This window comes from Doryrhamphus excisus, linkage group LG20 (assembly GCF_037039965.1).
Source record: "Doryrhamphus excisus strain RoL-2023G ecotype Guam linkage group LG20, RoL_Dexc_Guam_v1.1, whole genome shotgun sequence".
NCBI classification, from domain to species: Eukaryota; Metazoa; Chordata; class Actinopteri; order Syngnathiformes; family Syngnathidae; genus Doryrhamphus; species Doryrhamphus excisus.
Window position 1 is genome coordinate 1038361 of NC_136376.1, and position 21210 is coordinate 1059570.

A 21210-nucleotide genomic window follows, 5' to 3' on the forward strand; every position below is an offset into this window, starting at 1 on the left:
TACTGGACTATTAATCGTCTATGCGGCTAAAATTAGTGTCCAAAATAAATTTGGACACAAAAACTGCATTTTCCGTCCAAAGGTCCCAAATTCTTCTGTAAATTGCACAACTTTGGGGGCCCTGAGGGGGGGGGGTACACAACCAGCTGGTGGTCCCTAAGTAAAGGGAAGATCTGGTTCCGATAAGACGTCTTATTGATGGGGTTGCTCCAATAAAATGATCAGTGGTAGAATGTGAAAAGGTTTTGGGGGGGGGTGGGGTGGGGGGGGTCCAAACAAGCGTTATCTTTGCAGCAATAAGGATAAAGATTCTTTTAACAGGATTTGGCCTGACCCACCACGTTATAGCTGGGAGCTGATGCAGCAGTCTGCAGCCAGCACTGGATCATTTTTCATCTCCAAATCTGCTTTGGCATGGTCAGGAGTGCCAGTGTGTGTGTGTGTGTGTGTGTGTGTGTGTGTGTGTCTTTGTGGGGAGGGGTTGGGCCCGCCAGCCAGGGGAGCATTGTGGTCCAATCTCGGGTGTTTTTTTTTAATGGTGCGACTCTGACAACACAAGGCTGGGTCTTCCCTCACTGCTCAGCTGAGCAATCAGGTCACCTCGTCTTGACAGACACACACACACACACACACACACACACACACACAAAGCCGTAAACATGCACAGTACATGCAGCCCGCAGCTGTTGCCAGTGATGTCAGTCCAGATTTGGCCAAAGTGGCCTTTTGTTTCTGAGGAAGGAACACAGAAGAGAGTCAACGCTCCATTTGGCAGGGAAGAATCCCAGCATTTGGTAATAGTAATAACTACAAAAGCTACACCAAGCGCCACGTTTCCCCCGTATTGTCATTTTTATAATTAGTCCGACATTTATTTCATGCACACGTGTAAATTCCTTGACCGTAAAAACTATTGGATTCTTGATGATATTGATATTACTTCACCAGTTCTTCACAAAACCGCATTTTAAGTCCAAAGGTCCCAAGGCCCCCACTCCAAAGGTCCAGAGGTCCCAACACCAAAGGTCCCCAGGTCCCAACTCAAAAGGTCCCCAGGTCCCAACACCAAAGGTCCCCAGGTCCCAACTCAAAAGGTCCCCAGGTCCCAACACCAAAGGTCCCCAGGTCCCAACACCAAAGGTCCCCAGGTCCCAACTCAAAAGGTCCCCAGGTCCCAACTCAAAAGGTCCCCAGGTCCCAACTCAAAAGGTCCCCAGGTCCCAACTCAAAAGATCCCCAGGTCCCAACACCAAAGGTCCCCAGGTCCCAACACCAAAGGTCCCCAGGTCCCAACACCAAAGGTCCCCAGGTCCCAACACCAAAGGTCCCCAGGTCCCAACTCAAAAGGTCCCCAGGTCCCAACACCAAAGGTCCCCAGGTCCCAACTCAAAAGGTCCCCAGGTCCCAACACCAAAGGTCCCCAGGTCCCAACTCAAAAGGTCCCCAGGTCCCAACTCAAAAGGTCCCCAGGTCCCAACTCAAAAGGTCCCCAGGTCCCAACTCAAAAGATCCCCAGGTCCCAACACCAAAGGTCCCCAGGTCCCAACTCAAAAGGTCCCCAGGTCCCAACACCAAAGGTCCCCAGGTCCCAACACCAAAGGTCCCCAGGTCCCAACACCAAAGGTCCCCAGGTCCCAACACCAAAGGTCCCCAGGTCCCAACTCAAAAGGTCCCCAGGTCCCAACTCAAAAGGTCCCCAGGTCCCAACTCAAAAGGTCCCCAGGTCCCAACTCAAAAGGTCCCCAGGTCCCAACTCCAAAAGTCCCCAGGTCCCAACTCCAAAGGTCCCCTTTTGATTCATATTCTGGATCATACCATCCAGAATTATTCTGTGACCCGGATCAGTCTTTTGATATCTTATAGAAACTTGTCCTATTGGAAACTTGTCCTGTATTTTTTTCCAAGTCTTCTGACCATTTTTGTGAAGTTATATGCACCAAATGCCAAACATTTTCCCATCTCATAATATAAAAAAAAAAAAAAATCCTGGATCCAGACGATGATTCGGAGCACCCCCCAAATCTAATCACTTCCTTCTTATTCTATTTCTGATCATTCCTGAAAATTTCATCCAAATCCATTCAGGACTTTTCAGGTTATTTTGAACACAAACCAAATAAAATAATAAACATGGGCAAAAACAAAACCTCCTTAGCGGTGTGAGGAAGTTTGGGTTACATATGTTGGAGATGATTTTTAATCGGACGTGACGACCTCGCAAATACGAATGATGAATTTATTGATGAACGATACAGCTGCCACATAACAATAAACATAGATAACATAAATGACTGAAAATCACAATAAACCAAGGAAGAGTAAGTAACAATCACAATCCTATTGTTGACCCAAAAAAGAAAAAAATGGATTTGCATGAGGAATTATTACAATAATTTCCCAAAAAAGGGAACTTCTTGAACATCCTGGTACTTTCACGTCAAAATGCAAAGAAGAAAAATCTACTTTCTGCAGCAATTTGCTCTCTAGCGCCTCTTAATGAGCCGCCTTTTCTACAGTTGGAAAGTCTGTGGTGTCATGTTCCGTGCAGCCAAATCATGGAGGTGGGGGGGCTTTACGGAATGAGCTGCACCCCCTCGTTGATCGAGGAAAAGCTCGGCCCCCGTTCCCATACGCACGGGTGTGCGTGCACGCGTGTGTGCACTCAGAGATACACGCGTCACCTGCTGACATGCGATACAAAGCCGACACGACACACCGTGGGGGTGGGGGTGGGGGGGCGTACTACGCCGCTGGTAAATAATTCTCCACTCCCCTGACACGTCACGCTGCGACTGGCAACCACAGGAAGGAAGGCTTTGCTCTGACAGGCATCAGACTTCAGCAGGGGCGTGCTAACTTTTTCACTGAGGGCCGCACGCTGAAAAATGAAAGGATGCATGTCGTTATGCTAACACGTTGTACATATTTCAAAATAAAAACTCCATCTCAGCTTTGGGATGTACGCTCGGTAAAAAGTCGACTGTTAACATCCACGCCACTCTGCCGTCTTTTTTTAGTTTATGGATACAAGTATTTCAACTTTTTCTTTAAAAAAAAATCATTTTTTCCCTCAAAATATGACTTGAAGAAAACTTTTTTTGATAATATTTGAACTTTCCTGCTACTAAAATTATATTATTTTCCCTCATAATTTTATGATGTTCTCAGGAAATGACAACTTTTTTTCTCTTCATATTTTGACATTTTGATTTTTTTCTATTCTTATTGAATAAAATTTAAATACAAAAAATATACAAAATAAAAATAAAAATATAATAAAATATAATAAATATACCACATTTATTTGCAAATACAATACAGGTGATGACTTGAGGTATTTTTTAAACATTCTAAATAGTAAATGTCATTTTCATGACAATTTTCAAACCTATTTTTAATTTTTTATGTCAGAATTTCTTTCAATTCTTGTTTCTACGGTAACACTCAAATTAAGTCACAGCCAAAATTTGAAAAAAATCTAAAACCTAAAAATGAAAGCAGAACTCCCTAATTGAGCACCAGATCTGGAACGGTAGGTCCCTTTTGATGCCATTTCCTGTTCTGTGGTTATCATTACACTTTCCTCTTTGCCACACTTACTACAATCAAGCGCATCAAAGATCATCTATTTGTTAGCATTGTAACTCTCCTAATGCGAGGGTCGCTGCTAACTTAGTAATAAAATGACGGCGGCGGGCTTACGGGCCAGCGGAGCAAACATCTGATGGGAGGTCAGATTGTTGCTCCCCGCTACGATATTTTTAAAGAGCGACGCGATAGCCGTGTTTAGAGAAGCAATTTCTGGAGGCGGAACAAAAGGGCAGAGTTCACACAGAACACAAAAGCTCCGTCCAAAATATGAGAGCAGAAAGGGGGGGGGGCTGCGAAGTCAAATAGAAAATCATTTGTAGGGATTTTATAGACGGCAGATTTAACGTCCATCTGATGGCAAAAAAAGAGAGATCAGAATTAATCCTCTTAGTCGTTTGTTTGCTAATCTGATTTTGTCTGATTTTTTTGAGGCTGCTATGTGAGGTTGTGGTTACTGATGCTGCCTCTGGACCTCACCTCCAGCATCACAACATCATAGAACACCCCCCCCCCCCCACACACACACACACCCATCGGCGCAGTCAATCCCAAATCATGTCTGTGAAATGATCCCCCCGCCCCCACCGTGTCGGAGCGCCACGCTACAGCACGCTCCACATAAATGACCTACTTTGCACATTAACACACATTCACGTGCGGACCCCGCGTCGGGGGCGGCTTCCTCGTCGGTGAACCCCGGCGTGTCACCGCTTAGAAAGGTCTGCCTTCTTTGAACACGGCGGGCCAAAAGAAGCCGTGGGGGAAGCGACCCGATGCTAAAACGACAACGCTTCTTGGCAAGGAGACGACGTTTATCCAAGAGGAGACTGAGGGCAGCAAGAAGACAGCAGTAGAGTCAACAATATGCTCATAAACACATTATAATGGGACCTTCTGTACACATCTGGACATATTTTGGGAGGTTCTAGGACATAAAACACGGACAAATACTTAGCATAATAAAATGATTGTCTGATTTTCTTAGCTTTTATGTTGTTGAAACGCACCAGCAGGCAAAGCGAGCCTTCTAATTAGCGGACGCCAGCACCGGCAGCATCCGGGGCGTCCTCGGTGTCGTTTGTGCCACACAAGCGAAGACAGAACATCCCGGGAGTGGGATGTCGTGTGCAACAAGGAATAACGTGATGTGTGGTGTCATGCCACTTGCAGACACAAACACACGCACGGCATCAAACGCAATGCAACACAACGGCGCAGCAGAAAGTCAACAAGGCTTTGGACACGCGTCATATTGGCGAGGGAGGACGCTTGAGTGCACGGAAGCACGCCGCCTGACATGGATAAATGTGTACGTTCTTCCTCTTTTCCGCTCTCTCTCTCTCTCTCTCTCTCTCTCTCACACGCACACACCAACACACGCACACTGCAACCAAACTTGCTCATGGCGCATGCTAAGGAAATGTAGTAAATGCATCATCTGATATGCATGACTTGAGGTTTCAGCACGGCGGTCTTTCTCCTCTTGGAAATCGCAGGTTGCATCCATAATTTACGTCGGGCCTCCGTCTGTTCCTCCCCTTCTTTTACCCCCCCCCCCCTCCACCCACCCCCCACCTCCCTCTTCGCACTCCTGGCAATCTGGCTTTTTGCAGCTTAGCTCATTAGCATATTGCACAATGTGCAGATGCCACCAAAAATGATTCACCTTGCAGCGTTTTTGATGCTGTTGTGCACAAACACAAACGACTCTGTCAACATTTTTCTGCGCAGCGGCCCGAACCAAAGCGCGGGGACAAAAAGTCTCAATTCGGGTGGGGGGGGGGTGTTGGTGTTCCGCTTCAAAACAGTCCGTCAGCAAACGTCGCGGCTCATGCTAACCAAGAACAATAACAAAGGAGATGAAGGGTCCCCCTGTATTCACCTCCCTGCAATTCTACCAATGTTATCCCACAGGATAAGGGCAGCCGAGCACAGACTGTGGAGTACAACTACAGCATCGTCCAACTCTATGGCTGGGTCGCTCTTTGCGACATCGAGTTCGTTTTTAATACCGTTGACCCAAATATAGGACAGCCCTGAAAATAAAGCAAAGCCTTATTTATGGGGGCTAATTGCTTCCAGACCGTGATAAGCGAATCTAAAAGTGGAATATTTTGGTAGTTAGAGCCTAAAAAAACCTGTCTACCACACTTTTAAACATTATTAGAGACCTCTAGACATGACATAACACCCCTATAGTCACCTTTACACTCCTATTACCCAATACGGTAGACAAAAAGACAAAATAAGAAATAAAAACCCTGTTTACCAACTTCTAAATACACTTTAAAACATTATTATTGACATCTAGATATTAAATAACACCCTATAATCACCTTTATAATCCTATTACCCAATATGGTAGACATAAAAACACAAATTAAGACATAGAAACTCTGTTTGCTACCCATCAAATACACTTTTAAACATTATTAGAGACCTTTAGACTTGAAATAACACCCCTATAATCACCTTTATAATCCTATTACCCAGTACGGTAGACAAAAAGACAAAATAAGAAAAAGAAAGCCTGTTTACCAGCTTCTAAATACGCTTTGAAACATTATTATTGACATCTAGACATTAAATAACACCCCTATAATCACCTTTATGATCATATTACCCAATATGGTACACATAACAAGACAAATTAAGACATAGAAACTCTGTTTGCTACCTTCCAAATACACTTTTAAACATTATTAGAGACCTCTAGGCATTAAATAACACCCCTATAATCACCTTTATGATCATATTACCCAATATGGTACACATAACAAGACAAATTAAGACATAGAAACTCTGTTTGCTACCTTCCAAATACACTTTTAAACATTATTAGAGACCTCTAGGCATTAAATAACACCCCTATAATCACCTTTATGATCATATTACCCAATATGGTACACATAACAAGACAAATTAAGACATAGAAACTCTGTTTGCTACCTTCCAAATACACTTTTAAACATTATTAGAGACCTCTAGGCATTAAATAACACCCCTATAATCACCTTTATGATCATATTACCCAATATGGTACACATAACAAGACAAATTAAGACATAGAAACTCTGTTTGCTACCTTCCAAATACACTTTTAAACATTATTAGAGACCTCTAGACTTGAAATAACACCCCTATAATCACCTTTAAATTCCTAATACTCAATATGGTAGGCAAGAAGACAATAAGAAATAGAACCCCCATTTACCACCTTCTAAATACACTTTTAAACATTATTAGAGACCTCTAGACTTGGAATAACACCCCTATAGTCACCTTTACACTCCAATTACCCAATAGTAGACATAATTAGAGAATATAAGACATAAATAAGACTTGTGTGTTGTAGTAAATGTGTTGCAGTGCCAGGGGACGGAAAGTAGCATCAGGGGTTCAGAGTCGAGTTTTAGCATGCTGACTGTTACGGCCACAACAGTGGTTGGGATCATTGTGGCTAATGGGATGTGGTTCAAAGCTGCAAAAAAAGGCCTGTTGTTCCGGCAATCAGGTCTGGTGCTTGTGTGTCTCACTCAATATTCCAGTAACATTGCTGACAGCCGGCGTGGAAAACGACAGATCATCACAGCGTCTTTGAATGTGCCTCCATTGGTATTTGTTAGCACGCCATACGTGAAGCCAGGATCCTTACCGTGGAGGAGGGCGTTCCTGCGTTTGGCTTTGACAAATTCGGTTCCTTAATCCTCATCGATCACGGCCCCCCCGCCACGTCTGAAATGAAACAAAAAGCGAGAAGAAACGTGAAGAAAGTGTGAGGAACAAACAACAACAAGAAAAGCGACACACGAAATCTGCTTTCCAGCGATAGCGGAACAAGCGTCTGGGTGGCGTGCTTCATCGACATGTAATAAAGCACCCCTGTCGCGCGTCTGACAGATTGGAGGCGTCTAACAAGGACTGACAGTGCTGGAGACGACGTGCCCCCCCCCCCTCTAATCCCTGACAAATATCACACATAAAACACTTGAAACGACAAAACGCACGTTGATTTCCTGGCGTTGCGGCGTTGCCAAAGCAGCTGTCGGTTGAGTCTGTTCCGGCTTTGCTGGGTTCCACTCCAGCCCCGCCGCGGCCGCACCAATGTCTGGCGGTTCAAATGGCGGCGGCACATTTGGGGGCCTTAAATATCTTTACAGGCGACATTTAATTACTGTTAACGCCAGCCGGCTAAATACGCCTCTATGAGTCCAATTAAATTAGTCATATGGCTTTTAATTAACCAAATACAATCTGATATTGGAATTTCACACTCGGATGTGGGAAAACGGAGAGACGGCGCTTGAGCGCAGAGAAAAGCTCGGGACTCGTTAGGGAAGTCTTTTGGAGCGCTTCTCGTGGAGGTTTGCACTTTGGACCCAAGCAGGTATGGCCGCCATGTTTACTGTTTACGTCACTGCAGGCAACATGGCATTCTTCACTCAACGCCTGCTGACGCAAAGAAACAGGAAATGGGAATGCGCTACTTGGCCGCAACCAGCAGAGGCGCTGTCAATCATTCATTTCATTCCTTTGTTGTCATTAGCTTAGCTTGGAGGCCTTTTTTTAGCATAGAAAACCAGCTTACTACCTTCTAAATTCAGCTTTTAACATTATTAGAGCCCTGTACACATGAGATAACACCCCTATAGTCATCCTTACACAAATATTAGCCAATATATTCAAAATAAGACATACCTGTATAACAGCATAAATAGGACTATCACATGTTAGCATTGGGAGAGTTCTTTTTGTTGTTTTTCTGAGCATAGAAAACCAGCTTACTACCTTCTAAATTCAGCTTTTAACATTATTAGAGTCCCGTACATATGAAATAACACCCCTATAGTCATCTTTACACAAATACTAGCCAATATAGTCAAAATACTGAATAAATAAGACATACCTGTATAACAGCATAAATAGGACTCCCACATGTTAGCATTGGGAGAGTTTTTTTGAACATAGAAAACCAGCTTACTACCTTCTAAATTCAGCGTTTAACATTATTAGAGGCCTGTAGACATGAAATAACACCCCTATAGGCATCTTTACACAAATACTAGCCAATATAGTCAAAATAATGAATAAATATGACATACCTGTATAACAGCATAACTGGGACTCCCACATGTTAGCATTGGGAGAGTTTTTCTTTAGCATAGAAAACCAGCTTACTACCTTCTAAATTCAGCTTTTAACATTATTAGAGCCCTGTACACATGAGATAACACCCCTATAGTCATCCTTACACAAATATTAGCCAGTGTAGTCAAAATAAGACATACCTGTATAACAGCATAAATAGGACTACCACATGTTAGCATTGGGAGAGTTTTTTTGTTTTGTTTTTAGCATAGAAAATCTGTTTACAAGCTTGTAAATTGGGTTTTGAACATTATTACAGCCTAATAGACATGAAATAACACCATAATAATCACCTTGACACGACTATTACTCAATATACTACACATAGTACACATAGAAACCAGCCTTCTAAATATGTTTTTTAACATTATTAGAGAGCTTTCTAATAATCTTCCCTGCTCATCTCGACGCTCTATGAGCCTCCGTGAGCGGCCGAGGCGGAAGCGCTAGTTACCCGATGGCCGGTAAGGAAACACCGGGTGTTTGGCGAGTCTGACGGTGAGGAAACATGGCTGCCGAGCGCTTTGGCGCCCTAGCGGAGGGCAGAGGAACATCAAGCGTAAGGATTGATTAGCTCCTGGTTTATTTACTGGCCATGCAGGAAAGACCAAACACGGAACCAATTTCCCTGTCGCGCTTTTGTCGACCTCCTCCCACCCCATCACGCGACACCACGGGATGCACGAGAAGCGAGGTGAGGCGGCCACACACACACACACACACACACACACACACACATATACACACTTTACATCTGGATTAATCTCCACTGGGCGTCATCACAGATGCTATTAAATGTAGCAGAAGGCGAGAATCGTGCAGGATAAAAAAAAAAAAAAAGAGGTTGGCGTTTAAATAATTTATTCCGAGGCTCATCTTGCCGCGCACCACGGGGGGATTTGTGCTTTCAATTTGCACCGCTTTTTCTCCCCTCGCCGTATTCAAATGGCGGGAGCAGATTTGTTGTGATTGGCACGCGGAAGGTCAACGTTAGCGAGCTCGCGTCAACGGCGTCCTCAGCGGGCTGGTATGCCGCTCTATTAGCACGCAAGGATGGCGTTGCCATGCGTGTGCGGCAGGCTTTGTTTACTTGAGTGTGCGCCGGCTGACGCTGGAGAATAGGCCCACGGAGCGCCGAGACAGCGGTGTGTGTCGGAGCTTATTAGGCTTCCTTCCAAGGACACGGCGGGCTGCAGACGCTACACCGGCTGGTGAAAGGACACGCAAGAAAAAGAAATAAGACGAGTCGGAAGGGCTGAGGAGGAATACAAAAAAGAAGAAGGAGGGGGGGGGGGGGCACGGTCCCACGGTGACACCGTGGAGATGGCGGTGGCGCCCAAGTCTGTCTGTGACGGTGTGAGCCTCCACTCGTGGAAAACGACTGCCGGGTTCCATTCTGACGACATTCCCTGATCCCTTTCTATCTGAATGGCATGTACGCGGGAACGTTCTGAACTCCTGTTTCCTTGTTGTGCCACGGCTGTGCCATCTGAGCCCTGCCGTCTTGAGACTGGTGGCCAATCCCCAGATTGGCTGGCCACCAGTCCAGGGTGGACCCCGCCTCTCCCCCAAAGTCTGCTGGGATAGGCTCCAGCATACCATCTCCCTAGTGAGGTAGCATCACAGACAATGCATGAATGGATGAATATACATATTATACATAATATATTATATGTCTTATGCAACTGTAAAGGTGACTATAGGGGTGTTATTTTATGTCTAGAGGGCTCTAATCATCCATTCATTCATTTTCTACCACTTATCCTCATGAGGGTAGCAGGGGGTGCTGGAGCCTATCTCAGCTGTCTTCGGGCAAGAGGCGGGACTAGTGTCCAGCCAATCACAGGGCACATATAGACAAACAACCATTCACACTCACATTCATACCTATGGACAATTTGGAGTCAAAGCTAATGAAGCTAGCATGTTTTTGGAATGTGGGAGGAAACCGGAGTACCCGGAGAAAACCCACGCATGCACGGGGAGAACATGCAAACTCCACACAGAGATGGCCGAGGGTGGAATTGAACCCTGGTCTCCTAGCCTGCGCACAAACCCCGTGTTTACTATTTATTTTTGGTAAAAATATCCTAAAAATAGAATAAGAAGGAACATTGCTTGTGTGGGATCGTATTCCATGTATCCCAATGAGTGGCCTGGCCACCAATCCTTGCCCTTATTGCTTTTCCAGGTGACAAAAGCCTTGGCGGAGGTTGCGTCCACTTTCCCAGCACTCGTAAATGTCCTCTGCCACAAGCGTGGCGCCGGCAGCCCTTCGCACCCCCGTGCACCGAAGGGAAACTCTGCACCAGCGTGACTCAGCATCCAAGAATGCACGGCTGGTTACGCCCCCCCCCCCCCCCTTCTGCAGTGGGCCGGTCTATATGCACTCCGTAATTATCAAGGTTATTTTCTCCAGTCGGCCAAAACCCCGTTTATGGGCACCAGCGTGTGTCACTGGGCCGCGGCTTTGGACCAACCTGGCGAAAACGTGGGCCTCGGCGGCCGTGCGGTTGCCAGATTTTGCTCATGGAGCTGTGCTACCTGGCACCAGGAAACCTGCTTGGAAGACCGACACTTCCAATTGCGTATCCCAATCTCGTTTCTTCCTTTGGTTCTTAGGGGTGTCAAGGCGCCGCTCCGAACAAAGGGTGGGGGCTAACGTTTACACCCACACGGACACATGAAATAACGGACATGAAATAACACCCCTATAGTCATCCTTACACAAATATCAGCCAATATAGTCAAAATAAGACATACCTGTATAACAGCATAAATAGGACTACTACATGTTAGCATTGGGAGAGTTCTTTTTGTTGTTATTTTTAGCATAGAAAACCAGCTTACTACCTTCTAAATTCAGCCTTTAACATTATTAGAGCCCTGTACACATGAGATAACACCCCTATAGTCATCCTTACACAAATATCAGCCAATATAGTGAAAATAAGACATACCTGTACAACAGCATAAATAGGACTCCTGCATGTTAGCATTGGGAGAGTTCTTTTTGTTGTGTTTTTTTAGCATAGAAAACCAGCTTACTACCTTCTAAATTCAGCTTTTAATATCATTAGAGACCCGTAGAAATGAAATAACACCCCTATAGTCATCTTTACACAAATATTAGCCAATATAGTCAAAATAAGACATGTCTGTATAACAGCATAAATAGGACTACCACATGTTAGCATTGGGAGAGTTCTTTTAGTTGTTTTTTTAGCAAAGAAAACCAGCTTACTACCTTCTAAATTCAGCTTTTAATATCATTAGAGCCCTGTACACATGAGATAACACCCCTATAGTCATACTTATAGAAATATTAGCCAATATAGTCAAAATAATAAGAAAAAATAAGACCTAATTGTATAACAGCATAAATACGACTCCCACATGTTAGCATTGGGAGAGTTCTTTTTGTTGTTTTTTTAGCATAGAAAACCAGCTTCATACCTTCTAAATTCAGCTTTTAATATTATTAGAGACCCGTATAAATTAAATAACACCCCTATAGTCATCTTTACACAAATATTAGCCAATATAGTGAAAATAAGACATACCTGTATAACAGCATAAATAGGACTCCCACATGTTAGCATTGGGAGAGTTCTTTTTGTTGTTTTTTTTGCATAGAAAACCAGCTTACTACCTTCTAAATTCAGCTTTTAACATTATTAGAGCCCTGTACACATGAGATAACACCACTATAGTCATCCTTATAGAAATATTAGCCAATATAGTCAAAATAATAAGAAAAAATAAGACCTAATTGTATAACAGCATAAATACGACTCCCACATGTTAGCATTGGGAGAGTTCTTTTTGTTGTTTTTTTAGCATAGAAAACCAGCTTCATACCTTCTAAATTCAGCTTTTAATATTATTAGAGACCCGTATAAATTAAATAACACCCCTATAGTCATCTTTACACAAATATTAGCCAATATAGTGAAAATAAGACATACCTGTATAACAGCATAAATAGGACTACCACATGTTAGCATTGGGAGAGTTCTTTTTGTTGTTTTTTTAGCATAGAAAACCAGCTTACTACCTTCTAAATTCAGCTTTTAATATCATTTGAGCCCTGTAGACATGAAATAACACCCCTATAGTCATCCTTACACAAATATTAGCCAATATAGTCAAAATAAGACATACCTGTATAACGGCATAAATAGGACTATCACATGTTTGGGATACGCAGTTGGACGTTCGACGTGCTTTAACTCCAAAATTTCATTTTTGTATTCAAAAAATGAGATGAATGAAAATAGACTATGTGTATTTCCAAACTAGGGTACCTTATGTATTATGTAGTACAGCTTATGTTTTGATACACAAGTGGCAGGACCTGCCAAAGTATCAAAAGAATAGAGCACATGTTCCACTCCAACCTATGAAAACATTCCATTTATGATCCATGAGGGAATCATATTCATGCCAAGATGCGTTAGCTTGTAGCAAGGCCACATGAAAATCCTTTGTACTTGACTACAAACGCACAAATCGATGGGGCAGCAACTGCTACCCCAAGACGACCAGCACACGACGGGTAGAAGAGTTAATATTCAGGCAGTGAAAAGGTGCCCTTAAGCAAACATGAACATGGCGGTGATGCCGTATTTATTCATCTCTGATGCGAGGATAAGGAGTTGAACTTTTACGGCTGTAGTTCAACAGCGCTGTAAAGCGTTTTAATAGTTTTCTACTGCTGTTGGTTCAATCCTGTTCTTTACCCCGGCCTGCAGAGAACTGCAACCCGGGCTTGCAGAGCACATTTCCTTGTGGCGGGGGCCACACAAGGAAAGGCCAGCGGTTAACAAGGCCTGTAAAAAAGCGTCAGTGAGAGCTTGAGAACGGAGCGCTAGCGTAACAAGCTAGGTATTATAGCCGTTAATTAGAGGCAATGAATGGGATGCTTGTCTTGCCGCTGCAGTTGACTGGTGTGCAAACAAGAGCCCGCAGCGAACTCCACTTGCCAGCTCTTAAGTCAATTTGCATGTAACAAACTGTTAGTTGGCCGGGGTCAGCGGTGCGAGCGCACACCCCCGCCAAAAAAAAATAAAGAATCATTCCCCGCTTCCTTCACAAAAGGCGGCTTCCTCTGGGTTTGGTGGCGCGGGCCGGGCTTTGTTAAGTGTGCAGGAAATGCCTCCAGAGGGAATGAAAATACTGGCAAGTCCCTGCAGCTCCTTCTGGAAGAAGAGAAGGGCTGCAGACCCTGCAGCTGCACCGTCAAAAACACGCAAATATACACACACACGCATACACACACACACACACGGCCGTGTCGGTGCGGCGCTCGGGTTACGTACGGAGATAACCGTGTTAACCCAAAGAACATAAACACGGGGGTGCGGTTACAAGCCCGTCAGGGGAAACCGACACTGGCCCGTTTGCAGTCTAAACTTGGACCAATGTCGCCATGGCTGCCACTAGATGATAGCAAAAATGACCTGGTGGGGGGGGGGGACGCTACAGGTGGCAGGAAGTAAATTGTGGAGTAGAGTTCTTTTTGTTGTTTTTTTTTGCAAAGAAAACCAGCTTACTACCTTCTAAATTCAGCTTTTAATATTATTAGAGCCCTGTAGACATGAGATAACACCCCTATAGTCATCCTTATAGAAATATTAGCCAATATAGTCAAAATAATAAGAAAAAATAAGACCTAATTGTATAACAGCATAAATAGGACTCCCACATGTTAGCATTGGGAGAGTTCTTTTTGTTGTTTTTTTAGCATAGAAAACCAGCTTACTACCTTCTAAATTCAGCTTTTAATATCATTAGAGACCCGTAGAAATTAAATAACACCCCTATAGTCATCTTTACACAAATATTAGCCAATATAGTCAAAATAAGACATACCTGTATAACAGCATAAATAGGACTACCACAAAAACTTGGACCAATGTTGCCATGGCTGCCACTAGATGATAGCAAAAATTACCTCGTTGGGGCGGGGGGGGGGGGGGGGGGGGTCACGCTACAGGTGGCAGGAAGTGGATTGTGGAGTAGAGTTCTTTTTGTTGTTTTTTTTGCAAAGAAAACCAGCTTACTACCTTCTAAATTCAGCTTTTAATATTATTAGAGCCCTGTACACATGAGATAACACCCCTATAGTCATCCTTATAGAAATATTAGCCAATATAGTCAAAATAATAAGAAAAAATAAGACCTAATTGTATAACAGCATAAATACGACTCCCACATGTTAGCATTGGGAGAGTTCTTTTTGTTGTTTTTTTAGCATAGAAAACCAGCTTACTACCTTCTAAATTCAGCTTTTAATATCATTAGAGACCCGTAGAAATTAAATAACACCCCTATAGTCATCTTTACACAAATATTAGCCAATATAGTCAAAATAAGACATACCTGTATAACAGCATAAATAGGACTACCACAAAAACTTGGACCAATGTCGCCATGGCTGCCACTAGATGATAGCAAAAATGACCTGGTGGGGGGCGGAGGCACGCTACAGGTCGCAGGAAGTGGATTGTGGATCAATTTCACCCATCAGGTGGCGGTTAAACGCCACGTAAACGTTAGCGTTAGCGAGGTTGGCAATCATGAGTTTGATCACTACCCCCCCCCCCCCACACACACACATTTTTTTTACCATTCCTTCATTGAGAAGATAAGGTGCCGCCCAATTTACCTGACTGATGTTATCTTTGGAAGGGACTGATCCATGACTTGCTAATCCTTCACCAAAACAACCCTTGTTGACTAGCTGTTTAGCTTCCTGTATAGCAGCAGCCATGGACAATAGCGACGGAGGAACATCAGTCATTTTTGTTGTATATGTTGCTCCCAAGCAGCTCATGATGATATAACGACTGACATGCTCCTCGGTGTGTGCCATTTTTTGGTTTTGGCAAATTTTTGGAAATTTTGCTGCAAAAAACCAAAATGCTGACCAATCACAGCACTGCGGTTCGCGTTGGCGTTGATGGAGATCTACATTTTTCTCGAGGTGCTCCACCGGCGTGACGCTGAAGCATAAGTCAGGCTTGATTTGCCCTCCCGGGGGTCCGAACCGCCCCCAAAACGATCAATCACTGATTCTCAATGACAGGAAATGACTTCCAACGTCCTTAGCTGGTGGGATCGTACAAAGCGCTCTCCTCAGGCGCGCTGTAACACTTCCTAAACATTCCATTACCTCACGCTGCGACCATCCCGACTCGGTCACAAGCACATGTTTGCGATCAGGAGACGGCGCTCCAGAAACAGATGACTGCAATCAAACAGTCGATGGGAGACACTACAGGCTAAAGGCTCTCCATCGGGGATCGCCGCGTTGTTCCGAGCGCCGCCGCCGAACCTGTGAGCAGACACGGAACACGCAGCCATAATAGCGCCCGGCTAATTACAACTATGTCAGATTGTACAATCTGGGAAGTATCAAAGGGAAGCTAGCACACCGTCTCCCGTGTCCCACAGACGCCCACGCTGCCTTTGACTTGACCCAGGAAATGCAACGCGCTCTTTTTTTTTTGCCTCATATTTCCTGTAATTTGTCCCGCCCACACACAACTGACACTCATCCAACCTTTTCTTAGTCTTTTATTTAGCACAGCTACTCATTCCGACCGCCTCGTAAGCCGTTTAAGACAACGCATCGTGCAGACTTGAACATCGCGAGCGGTGACCAAGCAGCGTCGTGATGCAAACCAACAGCGGCGGAGAAGCTCGCAAGACAGCTGCTCGACTTTCTCTGGCTGTCACATTGGTGCACACGCACACACACAAACACACACGCACACACACACACACACACACACACACACACACACACGCACACACACTTGGCCAGCCCATCTTTTTAGGCAGTGACAGCAGGCACCCAGCGATGACATGAGGAGCGTCTCTGGCAGGCGGCACTAAACAGAAATATCTGCTCTGACAGTCCAGCGCCAGCCGTCCACTTCAACCCGCGCGAACGCAGCTGTCACCGAACTTGCCGCTCCCCCCCCCCCGCCAACCTTCCCGGGGTGCTTCGCTCTTCCACCAGACACACCTTGCGGACGCAAACTGCTGGGAAAAAACTCCTTTGGAGAGCTGGCAGATGACAAGACTTTATTTTAAGATGTGTAGAGAAGCCTGCTATTTGACAGGGAGAAATGTCCGACATACAGTACTTTTCGATTATCCTTATTTCCTTAAAACTCTTGGATTTTACTACTGCTCGGATCGGATCCTCACAAATCCTCTTCCGAATGAACAATAGAAACTATTAAGGCAGCATACGTTCTCACGTCACTTCCTGTTTGTCTGAGGCTACGTTAGCATCACGGGTCAATTACAATTTGCTGAAATGTGACCTGAATCTGATCTTTTCATGATCTGCATCGGAATGGGCAGCATAAAACCCTGGAATCAATGCTTATGTAAAGCTAATATGCATGAAAAACAATATCTTATTTTCAAGGCACACGTGTACAAACAGGGCCTTTACCCAGCATGCCTTGCGGGTGTAGCTGTGTATTTTGTGTGTGATTGTGAATGAAGTTGCTTTGGTTGGAAGAACTGCCACGCTAATGCATCCTAAAAAAAATATCCCTATGAGCAAGAAGTTTACCCAGCATGCCTTGCGGGTTATGTGTGTGTCATGCTATTTGGATGCAGGGTAGGTGTTAAGCTAGTTCATTGCAAATAAAGAGTTCCTGAGGCAAATGAGTGCACTCGGGCTGTTATTGCTAGTTTTTTTTGTTGTTTTTTTCGGGGGGGGGGGTACACTCAGGGCTGTAGAGCCTTGATTTATCAGAGTGTTAAAAATGGGCATTATTGGTCTATTTTTACCATTTCCTGCCAGTCCCGGGATGCAATACTGTGGGTAACGTCTGGCAACCCTGGCAGAAACTAGTATTAGTACCTGCTAGTACATGCTAGTACATGCTAGTACATGCTAGTACCCGCTAGCGTCAGCAGTATGGAGGCTGCCAGTAAAGCAACATCATAGCGTATCGTATACGATGGCGCCATTGTGCTGCCCGGCTCCTGTCCACGGCGAGTCGTCGCGTGGACGCTGAAGTACGAATCAGGATGCTTTGGGACGGGGGCCAACTGTTACAGCCGCGCAGCCGCCCGCCCGCCCGCCCGCCCCCACTTGACCAGCCTTACGCAGGCTTAGCTCCTTGCTGCTTTCATTTGTTGCCACTTTCTTTCTTCTCACGCGACTTCTACCGACATTCTCCTTCGCTTTCTTTCTCTCTCTCTCTCGCTCTCTCTCTCTCTGTGTGTGTTTAGCGCTCGGCCGTCTGGAAGCCGCAGCCGTTCTCAATTAGGGGGGTCAAGGAGGATAACTGGGGTACTGGTATCTAAAGCTGGGAAGATCAGAAACCGCTGGGCTGCAGAGGACTGCGTGTGTGTGTGTGTGTGTGTGTGCGTGTGTGTGTGTGCGTGTGTGTGTCGCACGGGTGGCAGTGCAGCATAAATCTGCTGTGCGTCAACAGGTTGTCAGTGAACTCTGACCTCCGTATTTAAAGAGACGGGGAGAATATGACCAAACTGCTAATGTTGTGACTGCTGCGATACGCCGCTGGAATGGAAAGGCTCATTGCTGCTCCAATTAAAACCAAAAAGCGGAATATATATATATAGATACACACACACACACACACACACGCACATGCACACGCACACTCAGCCCCCATGAGGAGAGCTGCTCTAATTGCTTTGTTTCACTGGTCCCCTCTGAGTGGGAGAGGAACAGCAGGCAGCACTTTTACAAGACACTTTTTGCAGGTGTCACCTTTGAAAGTGAGAAGCTGGAGCGGAGACACACACACACACACACATGCACACACACACACACACGTAGCAGGTTCACACACAGCGTCCTCTATGGCGTGTGAAGCGTGTGAGGAAAGGTAAAGGAACATGTTCCCATCTAATAGCAACAACAACATGAAACAATGGTTGATGGACTGATGTTGCTTCTTTTTAGAGGTTTTTTTTCTTGAGATTTATTTAGTTTTGTTTAGTTTTTATTGTATTTGAGTTTATTTATTTAATTGTATTTAACTTTATTAATTTTTTCATTCTCAATTGTATTTATTTATTTTACCTCATTTATTTTATTTATTTATTTTACTTGAGTTTATTTATTTAATTTTATTTAAATGTATTATTTTTTTCTTTCTCAATTGTATTTATTTATTTAATCTCATTTATTTTATTTATTTATTTTATTGTATTTATTTGAGTTTATTTAATTTTATTTAAATTTATAATTTTTTTCATTTTCAATTGTATATATTTATTTTATCTCATTTTAGTTATTTATTTATTTTATTTATTTATTTTATTTATTTTATTTATTTTATTTATTTTATTTATTTTATTTATTTTATTTAATTTAAATGTATTTATTTTATCTCATTTATTTTATTTATTTATTATTTTTGTTGTTTTTAATTTGTATTTATTTTATTACATTTGTTTAATAATTACTAGATTTTCTTTTCAATATTGTTTCTCCATCCAAGAGTTTTTCCTGGCCTCTGACACCAAAGTACTTGAATGGCTTCTTTGAAGTATGAGTGTGTTTCCACGTATATAAGTATATAAGTATATAACCTTTACCGTCACTTAAACATAAGATTGACTATTACAAATATTAACCATAAAAATGCCAATTTTTGCAAAAAATCGCATGTGATGATGTTGATGGAAATGACATCACCGATAGCCGATGGACCGGCGTTAGCGGTCTCGTTAGCACTTAGCGGCAGCAGTACGTCTTGCTGTGGTGGAGGGACCCCAAATATGACAATTTGATTTCTGTGCTCCACTCTTGTACACTCTGTGTGTATGCTAGCATCCCCGCCTTCACCCACCCACACAAAGCGACTGTAAGACTGACAGAAGGGCGAAACAAACGCACCTCTTCCTGTTCTTCATTTATGATGAATTTATTTATGGTCCCATGAGACATTTGTATTTCTAATTGTGTCACATTTTAAGCTGGTTAGATCTTGTGACACAACCCCCCCCCCCCCCCCCACCTCCCATTAGCGATTCATTGTCTTCTGAAAGTGCCAATCACAGCGGATCATTCTTCGCCCTCAAAAGGTACGTTTTTTTGGTGCGATTGCGCTAAATGACGCTGAAGAGAAAGCTGGTGAAATCCAATAAAGGCTTCCACTCCTTCAGAAGAAACGGGCGCTGCTCGCCGCCGCCGCCGCCGCCGCCGCCGCCGCCGCCGCCGCCGCCGCCGCCACTTGCCGCTCTCGTCGTTGAAAACAATTTGCAGCCCTCTAAAAGCTCTCAGAGCGCCGTCTCGGCGAGGAGCGCATCTGTTTGTTAAGAGCCAGACGTGGAGGAGTTTGGAGGGTCCTGAATAGCCGGGGTCCCGATTCAGCCAGCAAGAAAGAGCAATCAAGCTCGGCTTCCGACGGGAACCCGTCTGACGGCGCGGCCTATTGTGATGCTGGCGCGGGCTGGCTTCGCCGCCACGTGCTCGGTAATCTATGCAAATAGGCCACAGATGGACAAGGAGGCCTCTAATAGGAGAACATATGGGATGCGCTTTCCGAAACAATAATTCCTACGTTTCTGTGCGCTCTCGTGTCTGTCGGAGTTACGTGCGACCGTCTTCTGGAAAGGATTCAAACACGCCGCATGTTCTCTCTGCTTCCCGCCTTGAATGGCACAACGGAAACGCCGCATTCATGACCGCCATTTCTCACCCTGACGCTTCGACTCCCTCCTTTGGTTCTCTCTCCCTCTCTCTCCCGCTGCAGCTTGGTGTTTCCCGCACGGCATTGGAGGAACGTCCCGGGCATTATGAGAAGCCATTAATGAGCGAGCGGCGCGGCGTGTTGCGATGCACGGCTGCGTATTACCGCCATTCATCAGCGGCGCCAGACACTTGACAGGCGGACGGCCAACAGGTTGTGTAATCGTATAACACGAGCATGTCAGGCCTGCCGCCACTCTGCACCCCATTCAGGCCTCTAATGTTGTTTTCCCGCCGCTAATTGACGACGCCCGGCGGAGCGGCGCTGATGGATAACACAAAGATGGCGGCGTTGGAGCGGATTATGCTCGTGTCTGTGGAAACACAGTACAATCCTGCTTTTTTTTGGGGGGGGGGGGGATTAGGCGTGCATGTCTGAAAAAATAATGAAAAAATAATATAATAAAAATAAATATTTAAAATAAAAATAAATAAAATATTTTATAAAAATAAAATCTATATATATATATATATAAATATAATAATATAAATAAAACATTTTATATATAAATAATATAAAATATCATGTTTTTTAAGCCCCCCCCCCACACACACACCCCCACACATGGAAAAAGTGGGGGCTGGTATTATAAATAAATTTATAAATAATAAAATTATTTTAAAATAAAAATAAAGAAAAAATATTTTATAAAAATAAAATATATAATATAATAATATAAATAAAATAATATTTTATATATATACATAATATA

General features: G+C 44.0%; 1 protein-coding gene across 5 annotated transcripts in view; it reads right to left on the reverse strand.

Annotated features, from left to right (window-relative positions):
- The window catches only part of zmiz1a (zinc finger, MIZ-type containing 1a), a 100785-nt gene that overhangs the window by 45409 nt on the left and 34166 nt on the right, over nt 1-21210 (reverse strand). For 4 of the 5 annotated variants that reach the window (XM_078787414.1, XM_078787413.1, XM_078787411.1 and 1 more), the window contains exon 3: nt 7247-7326. The exons of the other annotated variant lie outside the window; for it this stretch is intronic. The gene's annotated coding sequence lies outside the window, so the exon portion shown is untranslated. The remainder of the gene's footprint in view (nt 1-7246; nt 7327-21210) is intronic. 5 annotated transcript variants of the gene reach the window in all.